Source organism: Macaca fascicularis, chromosome 17, assembly GCF_037993035.2.
Source record: "Macaca fascicularis isolate 582-1 chromosome 17, T2T-MFA8v1.1".
Taxonomy (NCBI): Eukaryota; Metazoa; Chordata; class Mammalia; order Primates; family Cercopithecidae; genus Macaca; species Macaca fascicularis.
In genome coordinates this window covers 48,379,620-48,402,952 of record NC_088391.1, presented here as the reverse complement: position 1 = coordinate 48,402,952, position 23,333 = coordinate 48,379,620, and positions in this window count along the sequence as shown.

Genomic DNA, 23,333 nt, shown 5'->3' with positions numbered 1-23,333 from the left:
TGAAGACTACAGGTCCAAAGTAAATATCCTAAGATAAGAAAGAGAAAGAAGCTTTCTGAGAAACCTCTTTGTGTTCTGTGAAATCATCTCACAGTGTTACAGCTTTCCCCTCAAGAAGCCTTTCGCTAAGACAGTTCTTGTGGAATTGGCAAAGTGATATTTGGAAGCCCATAGAGGGCTATGGTGAAAAAGGAAATATCCTCAGATGAAATCTGGAAAGAAGCTTTCTGAGAAACTGCTTAGTGTTCTGTTAATTCATCTCACAGAGTTACATCGGTATTTCGTGGATCTCTTTGCTAGCCTTATTTCTGTGGAATCTGAGAACAGATATTTCGGACCCTTTGAAGAGTATAGGGCCAAAGGAAATATCCTCCGATAACAAAGAGAAAGAAGCTTTCTGAGAAACTTCTTTGTGTTCTGTGAAATCATCTCACAGAGTTACAGCTTTCCCCTCAAGAAGCCTTTCACTAAGACAGTTCTTGTGGAATTGGCAAAGTGATATTTGGAAGCCCATAGAGGGCTATGGTGAAAAAGGAAATACCCTCAGATGAAATCTGGAAAGAAGCTTTCTGAGAAACTTCTCTGTGATGTGTGACTTCAACTCACCGAGTTACATCTGTATTTCGTGGATCTCTTTGCTAGCCTTATTTCTGTGGAAACTGAGAACAGATAATTCGGATCCCTATGAAGACTATAGGGCCAAAGGAAATATCCTCCGATAAGAAAGAGAAAGAAGCTTTCTGAGAAACTTCTTTGTGTTCTGTGAAATCATCTCACAGTGTTTCAGCTTTCCCCTCAAGAAGCCTTTCTCTAAGACAGTTCTTGTGGAATTGGCAAAGGGATATTTGGAAACCCATAGAGGGCTATGGTGAAAAAGGAAATATCCTCAGATGAAATCTGGAAAGAAGCTTTCTGAGAAACTGCTCTGTGATGTGTTCCTTCAACTCACTGAGTTACATCTGTATTTCGTGGATCTCTTTGCTAGCCTTATTTCTGTGGAATCTGAGAACAGGTATTTCGGATCCCTTTGAAGACTATAGGGCCAAAGGAAATATCCTCCGATAACAAAGAGAAAGAAGCTTTCTGAGAAACTTCTTTGTGTTCTGTGAAATCATCTCACAGAGTTTCAGCTTTCCCCTCAAGAAGCCTTTCGCTAAGACAGTTCTTGTGGAATTGGCAAAGTGATATTTGGAAGCCCCTAGAGGGCTATGGTGAAAAAGGAAATATCCTCAGATGAAATCTGGAAAGAAGCTTTCTGAGAAACTGTTCTGCGATGTGTGACCTCCACTCACAGAGTTACATCTGTATTTCGTGGTTCTCTTTGCTACCTTATTTCTGTGGAATCTGAGAACAGATATTTCGGATCCCTTTGAAGATTATAGGGCCAAAGGAAATATCCTCCGATAACAAAGAGAAAGAAGCTTTCTGAGAAACTTCTTTGTGTTCTGTGAAATCATCTCACAGTGTTACAGCTTTCCCATCAAGAAGCCTTTCGCTAAGACAGTTCTTGTGGAATTGGCAAAGGGATATTTGGAAACCCCTAGAGGGCTATGGTGAAAAAGGAAATATCCTCAGATGAAATCTGGAAAGAAGCTTTCTGAGAAACTGCTTAGTGTTCTCTTAATTCCTCTCACAGAGTTACATCTATATTTCGTGGATTTCTTTGCTAGCCTTATTTCTGTGTAATCTGAGAACAGATATTTCGGATCCCTTTGAAGACTATAGAGCCAAAGGAAATATCCTCCGATAACAAAGAGAAAGAAGCTTTCTGAGAAACTTCTTTGTGTTCTGTGAAATCATCTCACAGAGATACAGCTTTCCCCTTAAGAAGCCTTTCGCTAAGACAGTTCTTGTGGAATTGGCAAAGTGATATTTGGAAGCCCATAGAGGGCTATGGTGAAAAAGGAAATATCCTCAGATGAAATCTGGAAAGAAGCTTTCTGAGAGACTGCTTAGTTTTCTGTTAATTCATCTCACAGAGTTATATCTGTATTTCGTGGATCTCTTTGCTAGCCTTATTTCTGTGGAATCTGAGAACAGATATTTCGGATCCCTTTGAAGACTATAGGGCCAAAGGAAATATCCTCCGATATAAAAAGAGAAAGAAGCTTTCTGAGAAACTTCTTTGTGTTCTGTGAAATCATCTCACAGAGTTACAGCTTTCCCCTCAAGAAGCCTTTCGCTGAGACAGTTCTTCTGGTATTGACAAAGTGATATTTGGAAGCCCATAGAGGGCTATGGTGAAAAAGGAAATATCCTAAGATGAAATCTGGAAAGAAGCTTTCTGAGAAACTGCTTAGTGTTCTGTTAATTCATCTCACAGAGTTACATCTGTATTTCGTGGATCTCTTTGCTAGCCTTATTTCTGTGGAATCTGAGAACAGATATTTCGGATCCCTTTGAAGACTACAGGTCCAAAGTAAATATCCTAAGATAAGAAAGAGAAAGAAGCTTTCTGAGAAACCTCTTTGTGTTCTGTGAAATCATCTCACAGTGTTACAGCTTTCCCCTCAAGAAGCCTTTCGCTAAGACAGTTCTTGTGGAATTGGCAAAGTGATATTTGGAAGCCCATAGAGGGCTATGGTGAAAAAGGAAATATCCTCAGATGAAATCTGGAAAGAAGCTTTCTGAGAAACTGCTTAGTGTTCTGTTAATTCATCTCACAGAGTTACATCGGTATTTCGTGGATCTCTTTGCTAGCCTTATTTCTGTGGAATCTGAGAACAGATATTTCGGACCCTTTGAAGAGTATAGGGCCAAAGGAAATATCCTCCGATAACAAAGAGAAAGAAGCTTTCTGAGAAACTTCTTTGTGTTCTGTGAAATCATCTCACAGAGTTACAGCTTTCCCCTCAAGAAGCCTTTCACTAAGACAGTTCTTGTGGAATTGGCAAAGTGATATTTGGAAGCCCATAGAGGGCTATGGTGAAAAAGGAAATACCCTCAGATGAAATCTGGAAAGAAGCTTTCTGAGAAACTGCTCTGTGATGTGTGACTTCAACTCACCGAGTTACATCTGTATTTCGTGGATCTCTTTGCTAGCCTTATTTCTGTGGAAACTGAGAACAGATAATTCGGATCCCTATGAAGACTATAGGGCCAAAGGAAATATCCTCCGATAACAAAGAGAAAGAAGCTTTCTGAGAAACTTCTTTGTGTTCTGTGAAATCATCTCACAGTGTTTCAGCTTTCCCCTCAAGAAGCCTTTCTCTAAGACAGTTCTTGTGGAATTGGCAAAGGGATATTTGGAAACCCATAGAGGGCTATGGTGAAAAAGGAAATATCCTCAGATGAAATCTGGAAAGAAGCTTTCTGAGAAACTGCTCTGTGATGTGTTCCTTCAACTCACTGAGTTACATCTGTATTTCGTGGATCTCTTTGCTAGCCTTATTTCTGTGGAATCTGAGAACAGATATTTCGGATCCCTTTGAAGAGTATAGGGCCAAAGGAAATATCCTCCGATAACAAAGAGAAAGAAGCTATCTGAGAAACTTCTTTGTGTTCTGTGAAATCATCTCACAGAGTTACAGCTTTCCCCTCAAGAAGCCTTTCACTAAGACAGTTCTTGTGGAATTGGCAAAGTGATATTTGGAAGCCCATAGAGGGCTATGGTGAAAAAGGAAATATCCTCAGATGAAATCTGGAAAGAAGCTTTCTCAGAAACTGCTCTGTGATGTGTGACTTCCACTCACAGAGTTACATCTGTATTTCGTGGATCTCTTTGCTAGCCTTATTTCTGTCGAATCTGAGAACAGATATTTCGGATCCTTTTGAAGACTATAGGGCCAAAGGAAATATCCTCCGATAACAAAGAGAAAGAAGCTTTCTGAGAAACTTATCTGTGTTCTCTGAAATCATCTCACAGAGTTACAGCTTTCCCCTCAAGAAGCCTTTCGCTTAGACAGTTCTTGTGGAATTGGCAAAGTGATATTTGGAAGCCCATAGAGGGCTATGGTGAAAAAGGAAATATCCTCAGATGAAATCTGGAAAGAAGCTTTCTGAGAAACTGCTTAGTGTTCTGTTAATTCATCTCACAGAGTTACATCTGTATTTCGTGGATCTCTTTGCTAGCCTTATTTCTGTGGAATCTGAGAACAGATATTTCGGATCCCTTTGAAGACTACAGGGCCAAAGGAAATATCCTCCGATAACAAAGAGAAAGAAGCTTTATAAGAAACTTCCTTGTATTCTGTGAAATCATCTCACAGAGTTACAGCTTCCCCCTCAAGAAGCCTTTTGCTTAGAAAGTTCTTGTGGAATTGGCAAAGTGATATTTGGAAGCCCGTAGAGGGCTATGGTGAAAAAGGAAATATCCTCAGATGAAATCTGGAAAGAAGCTTTCTGAGAAACTGTTCTGCGATGTGTGACTTCCACTCACAGAGTTACATCTGTATTTCGTGGATCTCTTTGCTAGCCTTATTTCTGTGGAATCTGAGAACAGATATTTCGGATCCCTTTGAAGACTATAGGGCCAACGGAAATATCCTCTGATCACAAAGAGAAAGAAGCTTTCTGAGAAACTTCTTTGTGTTCTGTGAAATCATCTCACAGTGTTACAGCTTTCCCTTCAAGAAGCCTTTCGCTAAGACAGTTCTTGTGGAATTGGCAAAGGGATATTTGGAAGCCCATAGAGGGCTATGGTGAAAAAGGAAATATCCTCAGATGAAATCTGGAAAGAAGCTTTCTGAGAAACTGCTCTGTGATGTGTTACTTCCACTCACAGAGTTACATCTTTATTTCGTGGATCTCTTTGCTAGCCTTATTTCTGTGGCATCTGAGAACAGATATTTCGGATCCCTTTGAAGACTATAGGGCCAAAGGAAATATCCTCCGATAACAAAGAGAAAGAAGCTTTCTGAGAAACTTCTTTGTGTTCTGTGAAATCGTCTCACAGAGTTACAGCTTTCCCCTAAAGAAGCCTTTCTCTAAGACACATATTGTTGAATTCGCAAAGTGATATTTGGAAGCCCATAAAGGGCTATGGTGAAAAAGGAAATATCCTCAGATGAAATCTGGAAAGAAGCTTTCTGAGAAACTGCTCTGTGATCTGTTACTTCCACTCACCGAGTTACATCTGTATTTCGTGGATCTCTTTGCTAGCCTTATTTCTGTGGAATCTGAGAACAGATATTTCGGATCCCTTTGAAGACTATAGGGCCAAAGGAAATATCCTCCCATAACAAAGAGAAAGAAGCTTTCTGAGAAACTTCTTTGTGTTCTGTGAAATCATCTCACAGAGTTACAGCTTTCCCCTCAAGAAGCCTTTCGCTAAGACAGTTCTTGTGGAATTGGCAAAGTGATATTTGGAAGCCCATAGAGGCCTATGGTGAAAAAGGAAATATCCTCAGATGAAATCTGGAAAGAAGCTTTCTGAGAAACTGCTTAGTGTTCTGTTAATTCATCTCACAGAGTTACATCTGTATTTCGTGGATCTCTTTGCTAGCCTTATTTCTGTGGAATCTGAGAACAGATAATTCGGATCCCTTTGAAGAGTATAGGGCCAAAGGAAATATCCTCCGATAACAAAGAGAAAGAAGCTATCTGAGAAACTTCTTTGTGTTCTGTGAAATCATCTCACAGAGTTACAGCTTTCCCCTCAAGAAGCCTTTCACTAAGACAGTTCTTGTGGAATTGGCAAAGTGATATTTGGAAGCCCATAGAGGGCTATGGTGAAAAAGGAAATATCCTCAGATGAAATCTGGAAAGAAGCTTTATGAGAAACTGCTCTGTGATGTGTGACTTCCACTCACAGAGTTACATCTGTATTTCGTGGATCTCTTTGCTAGCCTTATTTCTGTGGAATCTGAGAACAGATATTTCGGATCCCTTTGAAGACTATAGGGCCAAAGGAAATATCCTCCGATAACAAAGAGAAAGAAGCTTTCTGAGAAACTTCTTTGTGTTCTGTGAAATCATCTCACAGTGTTACGGCTTTCCCTTCAAGAAGCCTTTCGCTAAGACAGTTCTTGTGGAATTGGCAAAGGGATATTTGGAAGCCCATAGAGGGCTATGGTGAAAAAGGAAATATCCTCAGATGAAATCTGGAAAGAAGCTTTCTGAGAAACTGCTCTGTGATGTGTTACTTCCACTCTCAAAGTTACATCTTTATTTCGTGGATCTCTTTGCTAGCCTTATTTCTGTGGCATCTGAGAACAGACATTTCGGATCCCTTTGAAGACTATAGGGCCAAAGGAAATATCCTCCGATAACAAAGAGAAAGAAGCTTTCTGAGAAACTTCTTTGTGTTCTGTGAAATCGTCTCACAGAGTTACAGCTTTCCCTTCAAGAAGCCTTTCGCTAAGACACTTATTGTTGAATTCGCAAAGTGATATTTGGAAGCCCATAAAGGGCTATGGTGAAAAAGGAAATATCCTCAGATGAAATCTGGAAAGAAGCTTTCTGAGAAACTGTTCTGCGATGTGTGACTTCCACTCACAGAGTTACATCTGTATTTCGTGGATCTCTTTGCTAGCCTTATTTCTGTGGAATCTGAGAACAGATATTTCGGATCCCTTTGAAGACTATAGGGCCAACGGAAATATCCTCCGATAACAAAGAGAAAGAAGCTTTCTGAGAAACTTCTTTGTGTTCTGTGAAATCATCTCACAGAGTTACAGCTTTCCCCTCAAGAAGCCTTTCGCTAAGACAGTTCTTGTGGAATTGGCAAAGTGATATTTGGAAGCCCATAGAGGGCTATGGTGAAAAAGGAAATATCCTAAGATGAAATCTGGAAAGAAGCTTTCTAAGAAACTGTTCTGCGATGTGTGACTTCCACTCACAGAGTTACATCTGTATTTCGTGGATCTCTTTGCTAGCCTTATTTCTGTGGAATCTGAGAACAGATAATTCGGATCCCTATGAAGACTATAGGGCCAAAGGAAATATCCTCCGATAACAAAGAGAAAGAAGCTTTCTGAGAAACTTCTTTGTGTTCTGTGAAATCATCTCACAGTGTTTCAGCTTTCCCCTCAAGAAGCCTTTCTCAAAGACAGTTCTTGTGGAATTGGCAAAGGGATATTTGGAAACCCATAGAGGGCTATGGTGAAAAAGGAAATATCCTCAGATGAAATCTGGAAAGAAGCTTTCTGAGAAACTGCTCTGTGATGTGTTCCTTCAACTCACCGAGTTACATCTGTATTTCGTGGATCTCTTTGCTAGCCTTATTTCTGTGGAATCTGAGAACAGATATTTCGGATCCCTTTGAAGACTATAGGGCCAAAGGAAATATCCTCCGATAACAAAGAGAAAGAAGCTTTCTGAGAAACTTCTTTGTGTTCTGTGAAATCATCTCACAGAGTTACAGCTTTCCCCTCAAGAAGCCTTTCGCTTAGACAGTTCTTGTGGAATTGGCAAAGTGATATTTGGAAGCCCCTAGAGGACTATGGTGAAAAAGGAAATATCCTCAGATGAAATCTGGAAAGAAGCTTTCTGAGAAAGTGCTTAGTGTTCTTTTAATTCATCTCACAGAGTTACATCTGTATTTCGTGGATCTCTTTGCTAGCCTTATTTCTGTGGAATCTGAGAACAGATATTTCGGATCCCATTGAAGAGTATAGGGCCAAAGGAAATATCCTCCGATAACAAAGAGAAAGAAGCTATCTGAGAAACTTCTTTGTGTTCTGTGAAATCATCTCACAGAGTTACAGCTTTCCCCTCAAGAAGCCTTTCACTAAGACAGTTCTTGTGGAATTGGCAAAGTGATATTTGGAAGCCCATAGAGGGCTATGGTGAAAAAGGAAATATCCTCAGATGAAATCTGGAAAGAAGCTTTCTCAGAAACTGCTCTGTGATGTGTGACTTCCACTCACAGAGTTACATCTGTATTTCGTGGATCTCTTTGCTAGCCTTATTTCTGTGGAATCTGAGAACAGATATTTCGGATCCCTTTGAAGACTATAGGGCCAAAGGAAATATCCTCCGATAACAAAGAGAAAGAAGCTTTCTGAGAAACTTATCTGTGTTCTCTGAAATCATCTCACAGAGGTACAGCTTTCCCCTCAAGAAGCCTTTCGCTTAGACAGTTCTTGTGGAATTGGCAAGGTGATATTTGGAAGCCCATAGAGGGCTATGGTGAATAAGGAAATATCCTCAGATGAAATCTGGAAAGAAGCTTTCTGAGAAACTGCTCTGTGATGTGTGACTTCCACTCACAGAGTTACATCTGTATTTCGTGGATCTCTTTGCTAGCCTTATTTCTGTGGCATCTGAGAACAGATATTTCGGATCCCTTTGAAGACTATAGGGCCAAAGGAAATATCCTCCCATAACAAAGAGAAAGAAGCTTTATGAGAAACTTCCTTGTGTTCTGTGAAATCATTTCACAGATTTACAGCTTTCCCCTCAAGAAGCCTTTTGCTTAGACAGTTCTTGTGGAATTCTCAAAGGGATATTTGGAAGCCCATAGAGGGCTATGGTGAAAAAGGAAATATCCTCAGATGAAATCTGGAAAGAAGCTTTCTGAGAGACTGCTTAGTGTTCTGTTAATTCATCACACAGAGTTACATCTGTATTTCGTGGATCTCTTTGCTAGCCTTATTTCTGTGGAATCTGAGAACAGATATTTCGGATCCCTTTGGAGACTATAGGGCCAAAGGAAATATCCTCCATAACAAAGAGAAAGAAGCTTTCTGAGAAACTTCTTTGTGTTCTGTGAAATCATCTCACAGAGATACAGCTTTCCCCTCAAGAAGCCTTTCGCTAAGACAGTTCTTGTGGAATTGGCAAAGTGATATTTGGAAGCCCATAGAGGGCTATGGTGAAAAAGGAAATATCCTCAGATGAAATCTGGAAAGAAGCTTTCTGAGAAAGTGCTTAGTGTTCTGTTAATTCATCTCACAGAGTTACATCTGTATTTCGTGGATCTCTTGGCTAGCCTTATTTCTGTGGAATCTGAGAACAGATATTTCGGATCCATTTGAAGACTATAGGGCCAAAGGAAATATCCTCCGATAACAAAGAGAAAGAAGCTTTCTGAGAAACTTCTTTGTGTTCTGTGAAATCATCTCACAGAGTTACAGCTTTCCCCTCAAGAAGCCTTTCGCTAAGACAGTTCTTGTGGAATTGGCAAAGTGATATTTGGAAGCCCATAGAGGGCTATGGTGAAAAAGGAAATATCCTCAGATGAAATCTGGAAAGAAGCTTTCTGAGAAACTGCTCTGTGATGTGTGACTTCCACTCACAGAGTTACATCTGTATTTCGTGGATCTCTTTGCTAGCCTTATTTCTGTGGAATCTGAGAACAGATATTTCGTATCCCTTTGAAGACTATAGGGCCAAAGGAAATATCCTCTGATAACAAAGAGAAAGAAGCTTTCTGAGAAACTTTTTTGTGTTCTGTGAAATCATCTCTCAGAGTTACAGCTTTCCCCTCAAGAAGCCTTTCGCTTAGACAGTTCTTGTGGAATTGGCAAAGAGATATTTGGAAGCCCATAGAGGGGTATGGTGAAAAAGGAAATATCCTCAGTTGGAATCTGGAAAGAAGCTTTCTGAGAAACTGCTTAGGGTTCTGTTAATTCATCTCACAGAGTTGCATCTATATTTCGTGGATCTCTTTGCTAGCCTTATTTCTGTGGAATCTGAGAACAGATATTTCGGATCCCTTTGAAGACTATAGGGCCAAAGGAAATATCCTCCGATAACAAAGAGAAAGAAGCTTTCTCAGATACTTCCTTGTGTTCTGTGAAATAATCTCACAGAGTTACAGCTTTCCCCTCAAGAAGCCTTTTGCTTAGACAGTTCTTGTGGAATTGTCAAAGGGATATTTGGAAGCCCATAGAGGGCAATGGTGAAAAAGGAAATATCCTCAGATGAAATCTGGAAAGAAGCTTTCTGAGAAACTGTTCTGCGATGTGTGACTTCCACTCACAGAGTTACATCTGTATTTCGTGGATCTCTTTGCTAGCCTTATTTCTTTGGAATCTGAGAACAGATATTTCGGATCCCTTTGAAGACTATAGGGCCAACGGAAATATCCTCCGAAAACAAAGAGAAAGAAGCTTTCTGAGAAACTTCTTTGTGTTCTGTGAAATCATCTCACAGTGTTACAGCTTTCCCTTCAAGAAGTCTTTCGCTAAGACAGTTCTTGTGGAAATGGCAAAGGGATATTTGGAAGCCCATAGAGGGCTATGGTGAAAAAGGAAATATCCTCAGATGAAATCTGGAAAGAAGCTTTCTGAGAAACTGCTCTGTGATGTGTTACTTCCACTCACAGAGTTACATCTGTATTTCGTGGATCTCTTTGCTAGCCTTATTTCTGTGGCATCTGAGAACAGATATTTCGGATCCCTTTGAAGACTATAGGGCCAAAGGAAATATCCTCCGATAACAAAGAGAAAGAAGCTTTCTGAGAAACTTCTTTGTGTTCTGTGAAATCGTCTCACAGAGTTACAGCTTTCCCCTCAAGAAGCCTTTCGCTAAGACACTTATTGTTGAATTCGCAAAGTGATATTTGGAAGCCCATAAAGGGCTATGGTGAAAAAGGAAATATCCTCAGATGAAATCTGGAAAGAAGCTTTCTGAGAAACTGCTCTATGATCTGTTACTTCCACTCACCGAGTTACATCTGTATTTCGTGGATCTCTTTGCTAGCCTTATTTCTGTGGAATCTGAGAACAGATATTTCGGATCCCTTTGAAGACTATAGGGCCAAAGGAAATATCCTCCCATAACAAAGAGAAAGAAGCTTTCTGAGAAACTTCTTTGTGTTCTGTGAAATCATCTCACAGAGTTACAGCTTTCCCCTCAAGAAGCCTTTCGCTAAGACACTTATTGTTGAATTCGCAAAGTGATATTTGGAAGCCCATAGAGGGCTATGGTGAAAAAGGAAATATCCTCAGATGAAATCTGGAAAGAAGCTTTCTGAGAAACTGTTCTGCGATGTGTGACTTCCACTCACAGAGTTACATCTGTATTTCGTGGATCTCTTTGCTAGCCTTATTTCTGTGGAATCTGAGAACAGATATTTCGGATCCCTTTGAAGACTATAGGGCCAACGGAAATATCCTCCGATAACAAAGAGAAAGAAGCTTTCTCAGAAACTTCTTTGTGTTCTGTGAAATCATCTCACAGTGTTACAGCTTTCCCTTCATGAAGCCTTTCGCTAAGACAGTTCTTGTGGAATTGGCAAAGGGATATTTGGAAGCCCATAGAGGGCTATGGTGTAAAAGGAAATATCCTCAGATGAAATCTGGAAAGAAGCTTTCTGAGAAACTGCTCTGTGATGTGTTACTTCCACTCACAGAGTTACATCTTTATTTCGTGGATCTCTTTGCTAGCCTTATTTCTGTGGCATCTGAGAACAGATATTTCGGATCCCTTTGAAGACTATAGGGCCAAAGGAAATATCCTCCGATAACAAAGAGAAAGAAGCTTTCTGAGAAACTTCTTTGTGTTCTGTGAAATCCTCTCACAGAGTTACAGCTTTCCCTTCAAGAAGCCTTTCGCTAAGACACTTATTGTTGAATTCGCAAAGTGATATTTGGAAGCCCTTAAAGGGCTATGGTGAAAAAGGAAATATCCTCAGATGAAATCTGGAAAGAAGCTTTCTGAGAAACTGCTCTGTGATCTGTTACTTCCACTCACAGAGTTACATCTGTATTTCGTGGATCTCTTTGCTAGCCTTATTTCTGTGGAATCTGAGAACAGATATTTCGGATCCCTTTGAAGACTATAGGGCCAAAGGAAATATCCTCCCATAACAAAGAGAAAGAAGCTTTCTGAGAAACTTCTTTGGGTTCTGTGAAATCATCTCACAGAGTTACAGCTTTCCCCTCAAGAAGCCTTTCGCTAAGACAGTTCTTGTGGAATTGGCAAAGTGATATTTGGAAGCCCATAGAGGGCAATGGTGAAAAAGGAAATATCCTCAGATGAAATCTGGAAAGAAGCTTTCTGAGAATCTGCTCTGTGATGTGTTACTTCAACTCACCGAGTTACATCTGTATTTCGTGGATGTCTTTGCTAGCCTTATTTCTGTGGAATCTGAGAACAGATATTTCGGATCCCTAGGAAGACTATAGGGCCAAAGGAAATATCCTCCCATAACAAAGAGAAAGAAGCTTTCTGAGAAACTACTTTGTGTTCTGTGAAATCATCTCACAGAGATACAGCTTTCCCCTCAAAAAGCCTTTCGCTTAGACAGTTCTTGCGGAATTGGCAAAGGGATATTTGGAAGCCCATAGAGGGCTATGGTGAAAAAGGAAATATCCTCAGATGAAATCTGGAAAGAAGCTTTCTGAGAAAGTTCTTAGTGTTCTGTTAATTCATCTCAGAGAGTTACATCTGTATTTCGTGGATCTCTTGGCTAGCCTTATTTCTGTGGAATCTGAGAACAGATATTTCGTATCCCTTTGAAGAGTATAGGGCCAAAGGAAATATCCTCCGATAACAAAGAGAAAGAAGCTTTCTGAGAAACTTCTTTGTGTTCTGTGAAATCATCTCACAGAGTTACAGCTTTCCCCTCAAGAAGCCTTTCGCTAAGACAGTTCTTGTGGAATTGGCAAAGTGATATTTGGAAGCCCATAGAGGGCTACGGTGAAAAAGGAAATATCCTCAGATGAAATCTGGAAAGAAGCTTTCTGAGAAACTGCTCTGTGATGTGTGACTTCCACTCACAGAGTTACATCTGTATTTCGTGGATCTCTTTGCTAGCCTTATTTCTGTGGAATCTGAGAACAGATATTTCGGATCCCTTTGAAGACTGTAGGGCCAAAGGAAATATCCTCTGATAACAAAGAAAAAGAAGCTTTCTGAGAAACTTTTTTGTGTTCTGTGAAATCATCTCACAGAGTTACAGCTTTCCCCTCAAGAAGCCTTTCGCTTAGACAGTTCTTGTGGAATTGGCAAAGAGATATTTGGAAGCCCCTAGAGGGCTATGGTGAAAAAGGAAATACCCTCAGATGAAATCTGGAAAGAAGCTTTCTGAGAAACTGCTCTGTGATGTGTGACTTCAACTCACCGAGTTACATCTGTATTTCGTCGACCTCTTTGCTAGCCTTATTTCTGTGGAATCTGAGAACAGATATTTCGGATCCCTTTGAAGTCTATAAGGCCAAAGGAAATATCCTCCGATAACAAAGAGAAAGAAGCTTTCTGAGAAACTTATCTGTGTTCTCTGAAATCATCTCACAGAGTTACAGCTTTCCCTTCAAGAAGCCTTTCGCTAAGACAGTTCTTGTGGAATTGCCAAAGGGATATTTGGAAGCCCATAGAGGGCTATGGTGAAAAAGGAAATATCCTCAGATGAAATCTGGAAAGAAGTTTTCTGAGAAACTGCTCTGTGATGTGTTACTTCCACTCACAGAGTTACATCTGTATTTCGTGGATCTCTTTGCTAGCCTTATTTCTGTGGCATCTGAGAACAGATATTTCGGATCCCTTTGAAGACTATAGGGCCAAAGGAAATATCCTCCGATAACAAAGAGAAAGAAGCTTTCTGAGAAACTTCTTTGTGTTCTGTGAAATCGTCTCACAGAGTTACAGCTTTCCCCTCAAGAAGCCTTTCGCTAAGACACTTATTGTTGAATTCGCAAAGTGATATTTGGAAGCCCAAAAAGGGCTATGGTGAAAAAGGAAATATCCTCAGATGAAATCTGGAAAGAAGCTTTCTGAGAAACTGCTCTGTGATCTGTTACTTCCACTCACAGAGTTACATCTGTATTTCGTGGATCTCTTTGCTAGCCTTATTTCTGTGGAATCTGAGAACAGATATTTCGGATCCCTTTGAAGACTATAGGGCCAAAGGAAATATCCTCCCATAACAAAGAGAAAGAAGCTTTCTGAAAAACTTCTTTGTGTTCTGTGAAATCATCTCACAGAGATACAGCTTTCCCCTCAAAAAGCCTTTCGCTTAGACAGTTCTTGTGGAATTGGCAAAGGGATATTTGGAAGCCCATAGAGGGCTATGGTGAAAAAGGAAATATCCTCAGATGAAATCTTGAAAGAAGCTTTCTGAGAAACTGCTTAGTGTTCTGTTAATTCATCTCACAGAGTTACATCTGTATTTCGTGGATCTCTTTGCTAGCCTTATTTCTGTGGAATCTGAGAACAGATATTTCGGATCCCTTTGAAGAGCATAGGGCCAAAGGAAATATTCTCCGATAACAAAGAGAAAGAAGCTTTCTGAGAAACTTCTTTGTGTTCTGTGAAATCATCTCACAGAGTTACAGCTTTCCCCTCAAGAAGCCTTTCGCTAAGAGAGTTCTTGTGGAATTGGCAAAGTGATATTTGGAAGCCCATAGAGGGCTACGGTGAAAAAGGAAATATCCTCAGATGAAATCTGGAAAGAAGCTTTCTGAGAAACTGCTCTGTGATGTGTGACTTCCACTCACAGAGTTACATCTGTATTTCGTCGATCTCTTTGCTAGCCTTATTTCTGTGGAATCTGAGAACAGATATTTCGGATCCCTTTGAAGTCTATAAGGCCAAAGGAAATATCCTCCGATAACAAAGAGAAAGAAGCTTTCTGGAAACTTCTTTGTGTTCTGTGAAATCATCTCACAGAGTTACAGCTTTCCCCTCAAGAAGCCTTTGGCTTAGACAGTTCTTGTGGAATTGGCAAAGGGATATTTGGAAGCCCATAGAGGGCTATGGTGAAAAAGGAAATATCCTCAGATGAAATCTGGAAAGAAGCTTTCTGAGAGACTGCTTAGTTTTCTGTTAATTCATCTCACAGAGTTACATCTGTATTTCGTGGATCTCTTTGCTAGCCTTATTTCTGTGGAATCTGAGAACAGATATTTCGGATCCCTTTGAAGACTATAGGGCCAAAGGAAATATCCTCCGATATAAAAAGAGAAAGAAGCTTTCTGAGAAACTTCTTTGTGTTCTGTGAAATCATCTCACAGAGTTACAGCTTTCCCCTCAAGAAGCCTTTCGCTAAGGCAGTTCTTGTGGAATTGGCAAAGTGATATTTGGAAGCCCATAGAGGGCTATGGTGAAAAAGGAAATATCCTCAGATGAAATCTGGAAAGAAGCTTTCTGAGAAACTGTTCTGCGATGTGTGACTTCCACTCACAGAGTTACATCTGTATTTCGTGGATCTCTTTGCTAGCCTTATTTCTGTGGAATCTGAGAACAGATATTTCGGATCCCTTTGAAGACTATAGGGCCAACGGAAATATCCTCCGATAACAAAGAGAAAGAAGCTTTCTGAGAAACTTCTTTGTGTTCTGTGAAATCATCTCACAGTGTTACAGCTTTCCCTTCATGAAGCCTTTCGCTAAGACAGTTCTTGTGGAATTGGCAAAGGGATATTTGGAAGCCCATAGAGGGCTATGGTGTAAAAGGAAATATCCTCAGATGAAATCTGGAAAGAAGCTTTCTGAGAAACTGCTCTGTGATGTGTTACTTCCACTCACAGAGTTACATCTTTATTTCGTGGATCTCTTTGCTAGCCTTATTTCTGTGGCATCTGAGAACAGATATTTCGGATCCCTTTGAAGACTATAGGGCCAAAGGAAATATCCTCCGATAACAAAGAGAAAGAAGCTTTCTGAGAAACTTCTTTGTGTTCTGTGAAATCCTCTCACAGAGTTACAGCTTTCCCTTCAAGAAGCCTTTCGCTAAGACACTTATTGTTGAATTCGCAAAGTGATATTTGGAAGCCCTTAAAGGGCTATGGTGAAAAAGGAAATATCCTCAGATGAAATCTGGAAAGAAGCTTTCTGAGAAACTGCTCTGTGATCTGTTACTTCCACTCACAGAGTTACATCTGTATTTCGTGGATCTCTTTGCTAGCCTTATTTCTGTGGAATCTGAGAACAGATATTTCGGATCCCTTTGAAGACTATAGGGCCAAAGGAAATATCCTCCCATAACAAAGAGAAAGAAGCTTTCTGAGAAACTTCTTTGGGTTCTGTGAAATCATCTCACAGAGTTACAGCTTTCCCCTCAAGAAGCCTTTCGCTAAGACAGTTCTTGTGGAATTGGCAAAGTGATATTTGGAAGCCCATAGAGGGCAATGGTGAAAAAGGAAATATCCTCAGATGAAATCTGGAAAGAAGCTTTCTGAGAATCTGCTCTGTGATGTGTTACTTCAACTCACCGAGTTACATCTGTATTTCGTGGATGTCTTTGCTAGCCTTATTTCTGTGGAATCTGAGAACAGATATTTCGGATCCCTAGGAAGACTATAGGGCCAAAGGAAATATCCTCCCATAACAAAGAGAAAGAAGCTTTCTGAGAAACTACTTTGTGTTCTGTGAAATCATCTCACAGAGATACAGCTTTCCCCTCAAAAAGCCTTTCGCTTAGACAGTTCTTGCGGAATTGGCAAAGGGATATTTGGAAGCCCATAGAGGGCTATGGTGAAAAAGGAAATATCCTCAGATGAAATCTGGAAAGAAGCTTTCTGAGAAAGTTCTTAGTGTTCTGTTAATTCATCTCAGAGAGTTACATCTGTATTTCGTGGATCTCTTGGCTAGCCTTATTTCTGTGGAATCTGAGAACAGATATTTCGTATCCCTTTGAAGAGTATAGGGCCAAAGGAAATATCCTCCGATAACAAAGAGAAAGAAGCTTTCTGAGAAACTTCTTTGTGTTCTGTGAAATCATCTCACAGAGTTACAGCTTTCCCCTCAAGAAGCCTTTCGCTAAGACAGTTCTTGTGGAATTGGCAAAGTGATATTTGGAAGCCCATAGAGGGCTACGGTGAAAAAGGAAATATCCTCAGATGAAATCTGGAAAGAAGCTTTCTGAGAAACTGCTCTGTGATGTGTGACTTCCACTCACAGAGTTACATCTGTATTTCGTGGATCTCTTTGCTAGCCTTATTTCTGTGGAATCTGAGAACAGATATTTCGGATCCCTTTGAAGACTATAGGGCCAAAGGAAATATCCTCTGATAACAAAGAAAAAGAAGCTTTCTGAGAAACTTTTTTGTGTTCTGTGAAATCATCTCACAGAGTTACAGCTTTCCCCTCAAGAAGCCTTTCGCTTAGACAGTTCTTGTGGAATTGGCAAAGAGATATTTGGAAGCCCCTAGAGGGCTATGGTGAAAAAGGAAATACCCTCAGATGAAATCTGGAAAGAAGCTTTCTGAGAAACTGCTCTGTGATGTGTGACTTCAACTCACCGAGTTACATCTGTATTTCGTCGACCTCTTTGCTAGCCTTATTTCTGTGGAATCTGAGAACAGATATTTCGGATCCCTTTGAAGTCTATAAGGCCAAAGGAAATATCCTCCGATAACAAAGAGAAAGAAGCTTTCTGAGAAACTTATCTGTGTTCTCTGAAATCATCTCACAGAGTTACAGCTTTCCCTTCAAGAAGCCTTTCGCTAAGACAGTTCTTGTGGAATTGCCAAAGGGATATTTGGAAGCCCATAGAGGGCTATGGTGAAAAAGGAAATATCCTCAGATGAAATCTGGAAAGAAGTTTTCTGAGAAACTGCTCTGTGATGTGTTACTTCCACTCACAGAGTTACATCTGTATTTCGTGGATCTCTTTGCTAGCCTTATTTCTGTGGCATCTGAGAACAGATATTTCGGATCCCTTTGAAGACTATAGGGCCAAAGGAAATATCCTCCGATAACAAAGAGAAAGAAGCTTTCTGAGAAACTTCTTTGTGTTCTGTGAAATCGTCTCACAGAGTTACAGCTTTCCCCTCAAGAAGCCTTTCGCTAAGACACTTATTGTTGAATTCGCAAAGTGATATTTGGAAGCCCAAAAAGGGCTATGGTGAAAAAGGAAATATCCTCAGATGAAATCTGGAAAGAAGCTTTCTGAGAAACTGCTCTGTGATCTGTTACTTCCACTCACAGAGTTACATCTGTATTTCGTGGATCTCTTTGCTAGCCTTATTTCTGTGGAATCTGAGAACAGATATTTCGGATCCCTTTGAAGACTATAGGGCCAAAGGAAATATCCTCCCATAACAAAGAGAAAGAAGCTTTCTGAAAAACTTCTTTGTGTTCTGTGAAATCATCTCACAGAGATACAGCTTTCCCCTCAAAAAGCCTTTCGCTTAGACAGTTCTTGTGGAATTGGCAAAGGGATATTTGGAAGCCCATAGAGGGCTATGGTGAAAAAGGAAATATCCTCAGATGAAATCTTGAAAGAAGCTTTCTGAGAAACTGCTTAGTGTTCTGTTAATTCATCTCACAGAGTTACATCTGTATTTCGTGGATCTCTTTGCTAGCCTTATTTCTGTGGAATCTGAGAACAGATATTTCGGATCCCTTTGAAGAGCATAGGGCCAAAGGAAATATTCTCCGATAACAAAGAGAAAGAAGCTTTCTGAGAAACTTCTTTGTGTTCTGTGAAATCATCTCACAGAGTTACAGCTTTCCCCTCAAGAAGCCTTTCGCTAAGACAGTTCTTGTGGAATAGGCAAAGTGATATTTGGAAGCCCATAGAGGGCTACGGTGAAAAAGGAAATATCCTCAGATGAAATCTGGAAAGAAGCTTTCTGAGAAACTGCTCTGTGATGTGTGACTTCCACTCACAGAGTTACATCTGTATTTCGTCGATCTCTTTGCTAGCCTTATTTCTGTGGAATCTGAGAACAGATATTTCGGATCCCTTTGAAGTCTATAAGGCCAAAGGAAATATCCTCCGATAACAAAGAGAAAGAAGCTTTCTGGAAACTTCTTTGTGTTCTGTGAAATCATCTCACAGAGTTACAGCTTTCCCCTCAAGAAGCCTTTGGCTTAGACAGTTCTTGTGGAATTGGCAAAGGGATATTTGGAAGCCCATAGAGGGCTATGGTGAAAAAGGAAATATCCTCAGATGAAATCTGGAAAGAAGCTTTCTGAGAGACTGCTTAGTTTTCTGTTAATTCATCTCACAGAGTTACATCTGTATTTCGTGGATCTCTTTGCTAGCCTTATTTCTGTGGAATCTGAGAACAGATATTTCGGATCCCTTTGAAGACTATAGGGCCAAAGGAAATATCCTCCGATATAAAAAGAGAAAGAAGCTTTCTGAGAAACTTCTTTGTGTTCTGTGAAATCATCTCACAGAGTTACAGCTTTCCCCTCAAGAAGCCTTTCGCTAAGGCAGTTCTTGTGGAATTGGCAAAGTGATATTTGGAAGCCCATAGAGGGCTATGGTGAAAAAGGAAATATCCTCAGATGAAATCTGGAAAGAAGCTTTCTGAGAAACTGTTCTGCGATGTGTGACTTCCACTCACAGAGTTACATCTGTATTTCGTGGATCTCTTTGCTAGCCTTATTTCTGTGGAATCTGAGAACAGATATTTCGGATCCCTTTGAAGACTATAGGGCCAACGGAAATATCCTCCGATAACAAAGAGAAAGAAGCTTTCTGAGAAACTTCTTTGTGTTCTGTGAAATCATCTCACAGTGTTACAGCTTTCCCTTCATGAAGCCTTTCGCTAAGACAGTTCTTGTGGAATTGGCAAAGGGATATTTGGAAGCCCATAGAGGGCTATGGTGTAAAAGGAAATATCCTCAGATGAAATCTGGAAAGAAGCTTTCTGAGAAACTGCTCTGTGATGTGTTACTTCCACTCACAGAGTTACATCTTTATTTCGTGGATCTCTTTGCTAGCCTTATTTCTGTGGCATCTGAGAACAGATATTTCGGATCCCTTTGAAGACTATAGGGCCAAAGGAAATATCCTCCGATAACAAAGAGAAAGAAGCTTTCTGAGAAACTTCTTTGTGTTCTGTGAAATCCTCTCACAGAGTTACAGCTTTCCCTTCAAGAAGCCTTTCGCTAAGACACTTATTGTTGAATTCGCAAAGTGATATTTGGAAGCCCTTAAAGGGCTATGGTGAAAAAGGAAATATCCTCAGATGAAATCTGGAAAGAAGCTTTCTGAGAAACTGCTCTGTGATCTGTTACTTCCACTCACAGAGTTACATCTGTATTTCGTGGATCTCTTTGCTAGCCTTATTTCTGTGGAATCTGAGAACAGATATTTCGGATCCCTAGGAAGACTATAGGGCCAAAGGAAATATCCTCCCATAACAAAGAGAAAGAAGCTTTCTGAGAAACTACTTTGTGTTCTGTGAAATCATCTCACAGAGATACAGCTTTCCCCTCAAAAAGCCTTTCGCTTAGACAGTTCTTGCGGAATTGGCAAAGGGATATTTGGAAGCCCATAGAGGGCTATGGTGAAAAAGGAAATATCCTCAGATGAAATCTGGAAACAAGCTTTCTGAGAAAGTTCTTAGTGTTCTGTTAATTCATCTCAGAGAGTTACATCTGTATTTCGTGGATCTCTTGGCTAGCCTTATTTCTGTGGAATCTGAGAACAGATATTTCAGATCCCTTTGAAGACTATAGGGCCAAAGGAAATATCCTCCGATAACAAAGAGAAAGAAGCTTTCTGAGAAACTTCTTTGTGTTCTGTGAAATCATCTCACAGAGTTACAGCTTTCCCCTCAAGAAGCCTTTCGCTAAGACAGTTCTTGTGGAATTGGCAAAGTGATATTTGGAAGCCCATAGAGGGCTACGGTGAAAAAGGAAATATCCTCAGATGAAATCTGGAAAGAAGCTTTCTGAGAAACTGCTCTGTGATGTGTGACTTCCACTCACAGAGTTACATCTGTATTTCGTGGATCTCTTTGCTAGCCTTATTTCTGTGGAATCTGAGAACAGATATTTCGTATCCCTTTGAAGACTATAGGGCCAAAGGAAATATCCTCTGATAACAAAGAAAAAGAAGCTTTCTGAGAAACTTTTTTGTGTTCTGTGAAATCATCTCACAGAGTTACAGCTTTCCCCTCAAGAAGCCTTTCGCTTAGACAGTTCTTGTGGAATTGGCAAAGAGATATTTGGAAGCCCCTAGAGGGCTATGGTGAAAAAGGAAATACCCTCAGATGAAATCTGGAAAGAAGCTTTCTGAGAAACTGCTCTGTGATGTGTGACTTCAACTCACCGAGTTACATCTGTATTTCGTCGACCTCTTTGCTAGCCTTATTTCTGTGGAATCTGAGAACAGATATTTCGGATCCCTTTGAAGTCTATAAGGCCAAAGGAAATATCCTCCGATAACAAAGAGAAAGAAGCTTTCTGAGAAACTTATCTGTGTTCTCTGAAATCATCTCACAGAGTTACAGCTTTCCCTTCAAGAAGCCTTTCGCTAAGACAGTTCTTGTGGAATTGCCAAAGGGATATTTGGAAGCCCATAGAGGGCTATGGTGAAAAAGGAAATATCATCAGATGAAATCTGGAAAGAAGTTTTCTGAGAAACTGCTCTGTGATGTGTTACTTCCACTCACAGAGTTACATCTGTATTTCGTGGATCTCTTTGCTAGCCTTATTTCTGTGGCATCTGAGAACAGATATTTCGGATCCCTTTGAAGACTATAGGGCCAAAGGAAATATCCTCCGATAACAAAGAGAAAGAAGCTTTCTGAGAAACTTCTTTGTGTTCTGTGAAATCGTCTCACAGAGTTACAGGTTTCCCCTCAAGAAGCCTTTCGCTAAGACACTTATTGTTGAATTCGCAAAGTGATATTTGGAAGCCCAAAAAGGGCTATGGTGAAAAAGGAAATATCCTCAGATGAAATCTGGAAAGAAGCTTTCTGAGAAACTGCTCTGTGATCTGTTACTTCCACTCACAGAGTTACATCTGTATTTCGTGGATCTCTTTGCTAGCCTTATTTCTGTGGAATCTGAGAACAGATATTTCGGATCCCTTTGAAGACTATAGGGCCAAAGGAAATATCCTCCCATAACAAAGAGAAAGAAGCTTTCTGAAAAACTTCTTTGTGTTCTGTGAAATCATCTCACAGAGATACAGCTTTCCCCTCAAAAAGCCTTTCGCTTAGACAGTTCTTGTGGAATTGGCAAAGGGATATTTGGAAGCCCATAGAGGGCTATGGTGAAAAAGGAAATATCCTCAGATGAAATCTTGAAAGAAGCTTTCTGAGAAACTGCTTAGTGTTCTGTTAATTCATCTCACAGAGTTACATCTGTATTTCGTGGATCTCTTTGCTAGCCTTATTTCTGTGGAATCTGAGAACAGATATTTCGGATCCCTTTGAAGAGCATAGGGCCAAAGGAAATATTCTCCGATAACAAAGAGAAAGAAGCTTTCTGAGAAACTTCTTTGTGTTCTGTGAAATCATCTCACAGAGTTACAGCTTTCCCCTCAAGAAGCCTTTCGCTAAGACAGTTCTTGTGGAATTGGCAAAGTGATATTTGGAAGCCCATAGAGGGCTACGGTGAAAAAGGAAATATCCTCAGATGAAATCTGGAAAGAAGCTTTCTGAGAAACTGCTCTGTGATGTGTGACTTCCACTCACAGAGTTACATCTGTATTTCGTCGATCTCTTTGCTAGCCTTATTTCTGTGGAATCTGAGAACAGATATTTCGGATCCCTTTGAAGTCTATAAGGCCAAAGGAAATATCCTCCGATAACAAAGAGAAAGAAGCTTTCTGGAAACTTCTTTGTGTTCTGTGAAATCATCTCACAGAGTTACAGCTTTCCCCTCAAGAAGCCTTTGGCTTAGACAGTTCTTGTGGAATTGGCAAAGGGATATTTGGAAGCCCATAGAGGGCTATGGTGAAAAAGGAAATATCCTCAGATGAAATCTGGAAAGAAGCTTTCTGAGAGACTGCTTAGTTTTCTGTTAATTCATCTCACAGAGTTACATCTGTATTTCGTGGATCTCTTTGCTAGCCTTATTTCTGTGGAATCTGAGAACAGATATTTCGGATCCCTTTGAAGACTATAGGGCCAAAGGAAATATCCTCCGATATAAAAAGAGAAAGAAGCTTTCTGAGAAACTTCTTTGTGTTCTGTGAAATCATCTCACAGAGTTACAGCTTTCCCCTCAAGAAGCCTTTCGCTAAGGCAGTTCTTGTGGAATTGGCAAAGTGATATTTGGAAGCCCATAGAGGGCTATGGTGAAAAAGGAAATATCCTCAGATGAAATCTGGAAAGAAGCTTTCTGAGAAACTGCTTAGTGTTCTGTTAATTCATCTCACAGAGTTACATCTGTATTTCGTGGATCTCTTTGCTAGCCTTATTTCTGTGGAATCTGAGAACAGATATTTCGGATCCCTTTGAAGACTATAGGGCCAAAGGAAATATCCTCCCATAACAAAGAGAAAGAAGCTTTCTGAGAAACTTCTTTGTGTTCTGTGAAATCATCTCACAGAGTTACAGCTTTCCCCTCAAGAAGCCTTTCGCTAAGACAGTTCTTGTGGAATTGGCAAAGTGATATTTGGAAGCCCATAGAGGGCTATGGTGAAAAAGGAAATATCCTAAGATGAAATCTGCAAAGAAGCTTTCTAAGAAACTGTTCTGCGATGTGTGACTTCCACTCACAGAGTTACATCTGTATTTCGTGGATCTCTTTGCTAGCCTTATTTCTGTGGAATCTGAGAACAGATATTTCGGATCCCTATGAAGACTATAG